This window comes from Olea europaea, unplaced genomic scaffold (genome assembly GCF_002742605.1).
Source record: "Olea europaea var. sylvestris unplaced genomic scaffold, O_europaea_v1 scaffold1063, whole genome shotgun sequence".
Classification (NCBI taxonomy): Eukaryota; Viridiplantae; Streptophyta; class Magnoliopsida; order Lamiales; family Oleaceae; genus Olea; species Olea europaea.
This window is the reverse complement of record NW_019227980.1, coordinates 1-12,086: the sequence shown is the minus strand read 5'-3', so window position 1 is coordinate 12,086 and position 12,086 is coordinate 1. Positions and strand designations below refer to the sequence as shown.

Below are 12,086 nucleotides of genomic sequence, written 5' to 3'. Positions count from 1 at the left end.
AGTTGAGTGATATTATCGACATTTCCTTTTAGTGCAAGTCTAGGTTAAAATGTCCTATTATTAATGTAAGAAAGAACCATTAAAAAAGGGCCTACTCAATGTTTTGTCGTGATTGATTCGTTGAAGAATTTTCATTGATATTGAGAGCAATCGTAGTCAGGTAATTCCTAAGGGTCAAAAAGAATGTGCATTATTAATATTTAGAAAAAGTTTAATTGTAACTCCTGTGAATAATAGTGGTATTATTATTATTTTATTTTATTTAGGTATGTAACTCTTATATTGGTGTTGAGTAACATATAGTGTACTTCTATTCAATGTAGTATAAGTAATTTTGATTTAAGTTTTGAAAGCTTTAAATCTTAACAATTATAATAAGTTATTTGTTGGTTAATTAATTTTAAGTATTATACGAGCCTTCATATTTTAAGTTATAAAGCGAGAAATGATGGCTGATTGTCTTTCTGAAATGATAAATGAATACAAACTGTATTCATTTATGCTTATATACACGTGTACTATATGATTGATGCTTGAAGAAAATATTTATAGATACTAATAATGCAAAGGACTAGTGTTTACCTCTTTTAGAACAAGTATATAGAGAAATCATTGTCAACCATTTTGGTTTACGTGAAAATTTAGGCTCCTTTTGAAGTTTATATGCATGGATTTTTATGTGGTGTCAAAATTGGTTTTGAATTACTTCAAAATGAAAATGTGGAGAAGGATGCAGAGAATTTTGAAGAAAAATTCATTTTCTTCTATTTGCTTAGACATATTGGTCATTATATATGTTGGAAGAAGGAAAATGAGGTACATTAACTCATGATAGAACTGCATGGTAAATGTATTTTTTTGACTTTTCTCAAGGTAAACTCTACAAGGTAACATCCTCTTAATTAGTCAGACATCTTTGAAGTGTGCTAATATGATGAGTAGTCGATATTGTGGGAATGAGTAATGCTAAGAAGGCCCTTCTAATTAGCCATGAATTTACGAATGACTCTGCTTGAGCCAAGCACACATGAAGGACATAGTGGTTCACAATGAGCTAAAATGCTTATAGAAAGTGAAAAGCACAAAGATTGCATTGTATCCTTGATGCTATTGACATAGCTAGCTCCTTTGCTTCAGGATAACTGTATGTTTGCATGAGCATATGGACAAGCACATTGCGAATAGGCAAGCGCGCAGCGCAGGAAAGCATTGAATATTCGTGCTTGTATGCATCATGAGTGATAGACTCATAATGAATGGCAACAAGAGGTTGTTGAATGGAGTGTAACTACTGCCACAGGTATGAAAAGTACTCCTGTGACGAGACTATACACACGATCCCCGCTTCAAATTTCCAATACCTGCGCCCAAATATTTTTTTTTTATTCGTACCATATTAAAAATTAATTAATTAAAAGGAACCTTAAATGAAATTTCTCAATCCCGTTCCACATTCCAAAAATCCCCATCATGATGGAAATTACTGTCACATCCTCGTTGTCATCCGTAGTTTGGGTGGGAATTGAGGTCTGAGTTTATTTAATAGGATGAAGCTTCAATGCCAGGGTGGGGGGTTCACAGAACCCAGAACTCCCACAGGCTCATCATAACATCAGGGGTGGGCATTTTTGGGGTATATTCTTTAATGGGACTCACCTCATGAGAGAGGCCCCGTGAAATTGGGGTTGAAATTTAAGGTCTCACTTTATTTACTGTTCCAAGGAAATTTGTCATGTCTCACTTTATTTCCAATTTCCATACTTCTATTGTGTGGAAATTTGTCGTCTCACTTTATTTCCAATTTCCATACTTCTACTGTATGGGAACTAGTCATGTCTCACTTACTTTATGGTATTAATGATGTCTGTTTCAAGGAAATTTCATAATTCTTATCTGGATCTAATAATTGGCAAATTTTATCATTGTGACCACTAATGGACAGGGACATTCAAAAAAGGATAAAGGACTTAATTGTCATCAAAATTTCTCACACGGTTGGGGTGGACTTAGCCATATGTCTCAATCAGAAGCATCAACATCACTTCTCCTTTATCGGCCAAATCAGATTTTCTGCACATTTTCATACTTGGTTTATAGTTTTCATGTAAGTTCTAGGAAATATCTCACATGTCTCTCAAATTATATGGAACACCTATATAAAATGCCAAAGCAAGCATCATCTTCTTTCTCCCACCCAAACTTCAATTACCAGAGAATAATAATGTCTCACTTTGATCTAAGATATGCTGCCCTATTTGTCGTAAACATTTTGAAATCACATATGGCCAAGCCTTGGGAATGGGATCCTTTTGGCATATCAATTGAAAACTTCACTTGGATCAAGTTTTGCCTTCTTGCTATATTTTTCTTTGTCTTCTCCTTCGTCTCCATTGGTATCCAATTGACACCTCAAATTAATATGGGATACATACGCGTACAGGTCAATAATTACTCGGTTCCCCTAATGGTTTGTTCATCGTTCTCGTTATTCTGCCCACAACATATCTTCTGGTATATCTATCCCATAATTTTGTTGCTCTTCATATGCGCTCGTTGTATCTCTATTGCATGGAGGAGTTTTGTGCTTAGTGTTCGACTTCTGTTGCCTACAATTCCCGATCTTCACCTATTTATCACTGCTACGAACACTGACGATGAAGCCAACTTAGAATTGCAGGGGATGGAACAAATTGGCCAAGTTTAGGCCAAATGCAAAGCTATAGGTTTAAATCAAATGGCCCTTTGTTTGTATTTCGGAAGCTAGTCTACTATGTAGCCATCAAGTTTGCTTGAACCTGCTATGGCATAATAAAATCCCCCAAATATTGAGTAATAAGGTTGTTATATATCAGTGTTCTAAAAAGCGCGTCTACACATTGTAGGTGAGGACAAAACGCTTTGCCTTGGCAGGAAATGTCCGCTTAATGTGTGCCTAGGTGCTTTGATAATTTTTTTTTCCTTTTCTTTTAAATACCTTTATTTGATTTTAGTTTTCTCTCTCTATATATGTGTGTGTGTGTGTGTTATGTAATTATGATTTTGAAATTTATGGTATTGTTGAAAACTTTGAAAGTAGGTATGAAGTTCTTATAAATTTGTAAGTGAGACTTGTTTAGTTGAAGTTTGAAACTATGGAAAATAATCTAGCCTTTGCATTTTGAAATTTGGAAAATTGTATAATTGACTAATTGTAGGAACTATCAAGTAAATAATGTATGTATTATTTTAATTATTAAATGAGTTTTAGAATATTTAAGTATTTAAAATAAAATAAAAATTAAGTAACACTATTTTACACTTAGGTCTCGTAAAAATCATTTCGAAAATTAAGAGCCAATTATGACATTTTAAAAACTGGTTGCATTGAAGGGACTCACGTAGACTTCGTGAATTGACAAGAAGCATTTACACCTTACCAAATAAAGTTCAAGACAAAGGGACAGTAAAGTTCATCCAACACACTATTTACTTTATATTATATACACATAATTCTCTTATAAGTATTATACAGTCTAGCTGATAAATAGAACTAGCATTGTGCCTTGACGTGTGTTATTTCTCCGGTCAATCTCAACATTAAAAACATAATAAGATCCTTGTAAAATTTAACCCTTGGCAGATTTTGACATCAATGGAACCGTTAGATTAAGCCTACCCACCAAGTTATGTCAATTACCTACTTCACACTATGTTTGATAGTATTCTTTGTAAACTGATAAATTTATTTTATACACTTATTCAGGACTTCTAAACTTGATCAATTATAGTTAATTGAGTGATATCCACATAATTTTGTGTAAATTTATTAATCTTAAAAAATTCTTGACTTGAAATTTGAATGCACCTGAAGTGATGAATTTGGCGTTCAATTGGAGTTGATTCGAAGCAATTCATAATCAACTAATTGCATTTGGTTAATTGAAATAATAAAAATGGTAACTGGAACAGATTCACAAGTTTCAGAGGTAAATCCAACGTTCAGAAGGTTTGGGAACTTATTTGCAAACATTGAAAACTTGCATGGGATCAATTTATGAATATTTAAACATCGCAAGTTATGTTCCTTGCAATCACAAAGATAACAACTGCCCAATTCTCTCAATTAACCATTGATAATCAGTATCAACCCCTATACATGTCATGCGACCATCATTCACAAGCTATGCCATTTGTCCACGTCGTGCACCACAAAGTCGCTAATAGAACAATAACTAGAACACTTATCTACATTGAAAATTTCAAGAATAGGATAAATAATATGGGCTGTAAACACGAGATTTATTCACTAGGTTATTTCCTGTTTTTCATAAACATTCTTAAATCAAAAACAACAATTTGATTTGTACATCACAGCAATGTATTACAATTTCAAGGCCAATAAGCATTCCAGACTATATAAATTTGTTTCATTTTGCAGATCAAGAGGGAGATTTTCGAACAAATGAGAGCTATATGTTACTCAGTACTAATACAAGATTATTTCATGAAAGAGTGCTCAAAGATATGATTTAATCTATTACACACATCAGACAATGACAATCCAGGACTTCTGCTCCTCACCCTAGATGAAAAGAAAAATGTGAAGAAAAATAACCGGGTCGTGCCCTAGTGTATGGAAATTTTGTGCTTACCTTAAGAAAGTACATTGTTAACTCTAACCCGAGGAAGTAAATGTGGTTTTCATGTAGAAGCACGGCTTCCTGAAAATAGATTATCTTTCAAGAGACTTGAATAATTTAGGAGTCAATGGTACTATAACTACAGACTTTGTATAAAGTAATAGGTCACATATATAGATTACATGATAAACTTTTGCATCTTCAGATCAGGAGTTCTATGAGAAAACTGATGTGATGAAGTACAAAAACTTACTTTGAAGTTCCATTGAAAACGAACCCTGTTGTTTACGCACCCATTCTTAATAATCTTGCAGCAGCTGTTTTACGAGTAGCGGTACCAACCTGTCCACTAGAGCCTGCATCATTCTATGTACGATTCATGTTCAAGATTTGAGAATACATGATGTAGCTTGCTAATTTTTGGAGTTCTAAAAGCATCAAGTCTTACCTTAAAACATTGGAAAGGCGTATTTCATTACACATGAAAAGATTTTCCTTATATACTTTTTTTATTTCAAGTCTCAGTTAATTATGGTCTCACATATTCCCTTTTTTTTCTTAGAAGTAAAAGATTCATGCTGTTGGGGAGAAAATGCGTGGGTCGACTTTGGCTGACAACGATAATGGAATTGAGAAACCGCAGCGAAAATGAACACAAGTATTTACGTGGTTCACTCAATTTTGGCTACGTCCACGGGCAAGTATGGGAGGATTCACTATAGTAGAAAAATTACAACACTCTTTCTAAATACAAGAAGATAACAACAAATAATCTCTATTGTAATTAGGAAAAAACAAGTAGGAAATACCTGGGAGAAAAAAATAATTTTTCTCTCTCTACTTCACCATTTTTTTCTCTCTACTAAAAGAAAGTTTTCTCTCAATTTTCCCTCTCCATACCCACGGCTCTTTTTCCTTCAACTCTTGCCTCCTTTTATAGAGAATTTTTTGCTGCCCAGTTGCTTCAAAAAATTCAAGAAAGATGACTGTAAATGGGCTGTCAAATGGCTGGACCAAAGCTGGAAGTTCCACCGCCTCAGTTGTTGGAAAGGTCAAGAAAAATTGGCTGAATTTTCTTCAAGTATTTCGGCTGAAGAGGAGCAATCAAAATTGCCAACTTTCCATTTGCATGCATGCGTCTTGCTTGGTTGTTAAGTAAGTGTCATGGTAAAAAAAGGTCGCTTTATTTTCAACATTTCTTCCACTTAAAGTCACTTTTGTTGACCACTTCAATCCTTCCTAACTTGCCATTTCCATGCTACTTACGTTTTTGCTAGACCGATAGAGGATCGACACCATATAAACTTGTCCGTTTTGATTGACTTTGTTAACATATCAACTAGGTTGTCTACTATATGGATTTTCTGTATATACATACTTCCTTCCTCCACCTTTTCTCGAACAAAGTGATATATTGGACTCGAATATGCTTTGTCCTCTGATGAAATGCTGGATTCTTTGCTAAGTGCAAAGCGCTCTGACTATCACAAAATAGAGCAATCTTCTCTAGTTTGTGTCCGAACTTGTCCATTAACATTTGCAACCAGATTGTCTCTTTACTAGCTTGTGTAGCTGCCACATATTCAACCTTCGTCATAGTACTAGACACGATAGGTTGCAGTTTCGAAACCCAGCTTAGAGCTGCTCTAGCAAAAGTAAACACATATCCTGTGGTGGACTTGTTTTTATCAAGATCACTTGCATAATCTGAATCAACATAGCCTCTGGCAATAAAATTTGATCCTCCATAACATAATGTAGCATTTGAGATACGCTTAACATATCTTAGGATCCTCTTTACAGTACTCCAATGCTCTTTACCAGGATTTACCATGTATCGACTAACCGCTCACACTGCTTGTGCAATGTCTGGTCTTGTACATATCATAGCAAACATCAAACTACCCACTGCTGATGCATACTGTACTCGAGACATTTCCATCCTCTCTACTTCGCTGCTGGGGCTCATACTTGAGGATAACTTGAAATTAATAGAAAGAGGTGTAGAAATTGGCTTACAATTTTGCATATTGAAGCGACACAAGATTTTCTTCAAGTAATTCTTCTGACTAATCCAAATCTTCCTAGTTCCTATTATTTCTGTCTCAATAAATTTGCATCCCTAGAATCTTGTTTGTCAGTCCCAAGTCCTTTATTTCAAACTCTCTAGCCAATTGAGCCTTCAAATTTTCAATACGATCTTTGTTGGGGCCTGCTACCAACATGTCGTCAACATACAATAGCAAAATAATGAAATCATTATCACCAAATCTCATGTAGTATGTACATGGATCTGAACGGAGTCTGTTGTATCCAACGCTCACGATGAAGGAATCAAATCTCTTCTACCAACATTTCGGCGCCTGTACCAACATTTCGGCGCCTGTTTGAGATCATATAGAGATTTGTTCAACCTGCAAACCAAGTTCTATTTTCTTTTTTCTTTAAAACCTCCTAGTTGGAGCATAACAATTTCTTCTTCAAGTTCTCCACGAAGAAATGCAGTTTTCACATCTAACTGCTCCAGATGTACATCTCTGCTGATTATCACCTTGTGGCCGGTGGGAACCCACAGGTAGTACCCCTTCACTCCATCAGCATACCCTAAGAAAATACATTTTCTGAATTTTGGATCCAGTTTTGATGTTTCTTAGGTGTTGTACATAACGTACACGAGACTTCCTCCATTGTCAGTTCTCAGACATTTGATCTTTTTTTTCAGATTCAAGCTTCACACGTGCTTCGAATATTTTGAAGATTGTGAACACGTCTGCCTTCCTTTTGATTGGATACACCCAACGTCTCCTAGAGTAATCACCAATAAAAGATACAAAGTATCTTGCACCTCCTAGGGATAGAACCAGTGCTTGCCAAATATCAGAATGAAACAACTCCAAGATAGCTTTACTTCTAACAGTGGAACTGCTGAACTTCAATCTGTGCTGCTTACTATTAATACAATGCTCACAAAAGGGTAATGAAACCTTTTTGAACCCTGGAAGAATCTTTTGTTCTGAGAGAATTTTCAAACCACGTTTCGACATGTGACCAAGCTTGCGATGCCACATCATCGTTAATTCTTCTGCTGAACCTGTCCGTGTGACAGATGCTTCCCCTTCTTGTAATTTTTCTCCTTTAAGCATACACAAATTTGCAGCTATCTTTTCCGCTTTTATCACCACAAGCACGCCTTTGATTATTTTCATAATCCCATCTTGTTATGGGTTTTGCAGCCAATGCTATCTAATTGTCCTAAAGACAATAGATTTTTCTTCAAGCTTTTTACGTGCCGTATTTCCTGGATAGTGCGAATTGTACCATCATACATTTTCAATTTGATGGTACCAGTACCAGCGATCTCCAAGGCATGGACATTTCCCATAAACACAGATCCTCCTGGGATAGTCTCATATTGATGAAATCATTTCCTTATTCGTGTCATGTATCATGTAACTCCTGAATCCATAAGCTAGACATCAAAAAATTTCTTTCTGCCTTCAACAACTGTTGTTGCCTCACTGTATAAAATTTCACCATCATCCGAGGAGCTTGCTACACAACCCTGAGCTTTTGACGTCTCAGGACCTTTTCCTTTGACTTCTTCATTCTTCTTGAGACTCCAACAATCCCTTTTTAAGTGCCCTTTATTGCCACAGCAATGACAATTGACATTTTTCTTACTCCTGAATTTTGATCTACTCTGATTATGACTCCCACTAGAGCCACGTTCCGTTGATCTCCCTCTCGTCATCGTTAAAGCTTCTGCCTAATGCGAACTTGTCAATCTGTCCTCCTTGTTCTTGCGCCTACTTTCCTCTTCAAGAATAGCAGCTGCAACATCATCGAAGACTAGAGTTTCAAGATTGTTGGTCAAGTTGATGATGAGTTGATCATACGAATCTGGTAGACTTTGAAGTAAGATTTCAGCACATTCACCCGCCTCTATATTATGCTCCATTGATGTAAGTTGTAAAAATAGAGTATTGAGGGTGTTGATGTGGTCTGTCACCGTAGTTGATTCCATCGTCCTAAGGGTGTAAAGCTTTCTCTTTAAGAAAATTTTGTTGTGTAACGATTTGGCCTCGTACAACTTTGTCAGCGTATCCCATATCTCTTTGGCCGCCTTTTTCTCTGCCACACTTGACAATACTCCATCGGCTAGTGCAAGGTGCAGATTGGCAACTGCGTTGCTATCCATCTCGTTCCACTTAGTATCGTCAATGATCTCCCTTTGTCCAATTTTCGCCAAGCAGTTATCTTTCCGCAAAACTGCTTTTATTCTCATTTCCTATAATGAGAAATTGTTCCCATTGAACTTTTCAATCTCACACTTTGTAGCCATTTTGTTCACCAATACTGTGACTGAACAACCCTACACAGAACCTTGCTATGATACCACTGTTGGGGAGAAAACGCGTGGGTTGACTTTGGCTGACAATGATAATGAAATTGAGAAATCGCAGCTAAAATGGACACAAATATTTACGTGGTTCACCCAATTTAGGCTACGTCTACGGGCAAGTATGGGAGGATTCACTATAGTAGGAGAATTACAAAACTCTTTCTAAATACAAGAAGATAACAACAAATAATCTCTCTTATAATTATGAGAAAACAAGTAGGAAATACCTAGTAGAAAACAATAATTTTTCTCTCTATTTTATTTTTCTCTCTACTTCACCATTTTTTCTCTCTACTAAAGAAAAGTTTTCTCTCAATTTTCCCTCTCCATACGCACAACTCTTTTTTCCTTCAACTCTTGCCTCCTTTTATAGAGAATTTTTTGCTGCCCAGTTGCTTCAAAAAATTCAAGAAAGATGGCTGTAAATGGGTTGTTAAATGGCTGGAGCAAAGCTGGAAGCTCCACCGCCTTAGTTGCTGGAAAGGTCAAGAAAATTTAGCCGAATTTTCTTCAAGTATTTCGACTGAAGAGGAGCAATCAAAATTGCCAACGTTCCATTTGGATGCATGCATGTGTCTTGCTTGGTTGTTAAGTAAGTGTCATGATAAAAAAAAAGTGGCTTTATTTTCAACACATGATTTATTTACTGTAAATGAGTTTTCAACACTTACATATTCCCTGGAGCCTCGGCAGATGATATTGGCAGAAAGGTGAACGGCTTGGTGTAAATCTGTATAAAAGCAACATAATTACTTTTATGACTGGAATGCAGCAGCTAGCTTTCAAACGAGTTATAATGAAGATGAAGATTCAATAAAAAACTAAGTTACCAATGGGATGAAGCCCTTCAATGAGAATGAACAGGCACAATTCCTACGGTGAGTGGCAAGGTAAATCTTGGTTACATATACTTAGTGGCTATATCTGAATCTGATTGAACAAAAATGAAGGGTTTGCTATGAGGTAGCAAGCTTGACTAAGATTAAAATATTATCTACAAATAAATGAGTTACTTATTTTGACAGTAAGAGTTACTTCCACAATAAATTTCTTTTACTTAAAAGCAAGAAAAACTAGCTTGTCCAGACATGTTTAGAAAAACTTTTTATTTTCTTTAAGCTTAAGTAAACATGCTCTATGAAGAATGGTTGAGTAGAGAAACCCCACCTCTTGAGTTGCAGGATTACAATAGTAAAAAGATCCCAAATTTGCCCTTTAACATCAAAAGAAAAAAAATGTTTGTTTATGAAAGTCGACTGAAGTTTGTCAATGGCCCATAGTTATAAGTTGCCGCCAAAATGACACAAAAATTCACCAAAATGTAACTTGTAAATTTTTTAAAAAAAAAAATGTAAGATAAATCAGTTCCTTGGATTCTCTCTTCCTTTTACTATCAAGGACAACATTATAGATACATTGGTTATAGGAGTCAAAACATGCATAAGAGTGTGCAATCACAAAGCTCAATTCAATGATATATTTTTGAAAAAATAAAACAGGCCATGAACTATTTAATATTACAATATTAAAAATCATATAATCCATATAGCTAAAAAGGCTCAATTAACCAGAGAAAATATCAATTGCCAACCTTTAACATTTGAAATAATTACTAATCACAGACAACCTATGAGCCAGATGATCAGCAATATTAAAAATGTTTCTAAGTTCTAGACAAATGGAATGAAGGAATCTATTCAATCTGAAGTTGAAAAGCTTTTGAGAAATATTTTAGTGCCGATAATAAAATTTGTGAAATGTTTTAGTCAGCCCATAGGAAAGGCTGCTACGAAGGGGACCCTCTCTCGGCCTACAACTAACACTGGCAGAGGCTAAAATTGGGGAAATGACAATTAAAATCAGTCCACCTAGGGATGAAAACAACCTTTCAAAAGAAGAAAGTACCATAGGATTCACAGGAAAATACTCAACAACAGGAGGGTAACAACCTCAAGGACGAGATCTAACTTCGCATCGACATTCAAAAATGGTTCAACATTAATAGTTTCCCATGTTATACAGTTTCTCATTGACGCTGCATGTTGAAAACAACGAAAGATTAAAACTTAGATGTAGGCTATAATAGGCATTGCTTAATCATGCAAAATGAAATTGATAGAACCTCAACCTGCAATACCGAAATGATAAGACTCCTGGACCCAATTGAAGGAAATAACAAACTCACAGCAATAAGATCTTAATGCAACGATTTATTGATGAACAACAGAAAATAACAAATCCCAGGCTAATCGAGAGGCCTGGTCTCTCCCCCTTGACTCAACCAAAACGTGAATGCCTTTTTCCTTCCCGAAACCCCATATTTATTTACACTTCCTACCACAATGCTATGACACTTTTACCCCTAACTAACTAACTTCAGCTGATTTGGCAAGCTCCTTCATCCTTCTAGAATAGGTGAACTGGATTGAGGGTCTATCATTACCCGCCGCCCCAAAATCCACCTTGTCCTCAAGGTGGAGGTGTCGTTCAACTTCAAAATTTGGAATTCCATACAAGTGAATCGGTTCTTTGGTAAGAATACTTATCAAGGCAAATGTCAAAATGGGATGTTTCAGCCCAAATGCATTCAAAAAGTTTTGGCGCTGAACACCTACGCTTAGAATGTTATCCATACAAATCCCATAACCAGACACACCCTTTTGCGGACTTTCCAATTTCTGAACATGAAAATCCAGAATAAAATTGTAACTTATTGGACCCCTTTTTATTGTAATTGTTAGACACCTCACTATAGCCATCGTAGACGTTTGAGCGGTAATAGGTGTTGGGTACGTAGGGTAAATTATATGGGGAAATTGCCGTGAGGGTGGGGATTTAAATTTGGGCAGAAATAATTAGGGAATATATTTGAGCTGAAATGATTGGGAATAAAAATAATGGTTATAACTTTTATATCCATATGGGCCGGCAACATATTTAGCCCTTTTCAATGACTCAAGCCTGTCTTCACCCCTTTTAGCTGGGGGTAACTTTAGAAATAGCTATAATATTCTTCCAATTTTTCACAATAGCCTTTCTTGCTAAAAGTACTATATTGCCCTTAA

General features: G+C 35.8%; 1 long non-coding RNA gene across 3 annotated transcripts; it reads right to left on the bottom strand.

The window, feature by feature from the left end:
• Positions 1-4,250: 4,250 nt before the first annotated feature.
• On the bottom strand, positions 4,251-12,075 carry LOC111373030. 3 transcript variants are annotated; one of them, XR_002698858.1, is made up of 6 exons: positions 10,971-12,075; positions 9,852-9,951; positions 9,693-9,751; positions 4,873-4,975; positions 4,632-4,700; positions 4,251-4,561 (listed from the first exon to the last, which is right to left on the bottom strand). It is a non-coding gene; the product is annotated as an uncharacterized LOC111373030 (long non-coding RNA). The 3 variants fall into 3 exon arrangements; XR_002698859.1 differs by having other exon boundaries at positions 4,873-4,985; positions 9,852-12,075; XR_002698857.1 differs by having other exon boundaries at positions 9,852-12,075.
• Positions 12,076-12,086: the final 11 nt, after the last annotated feature.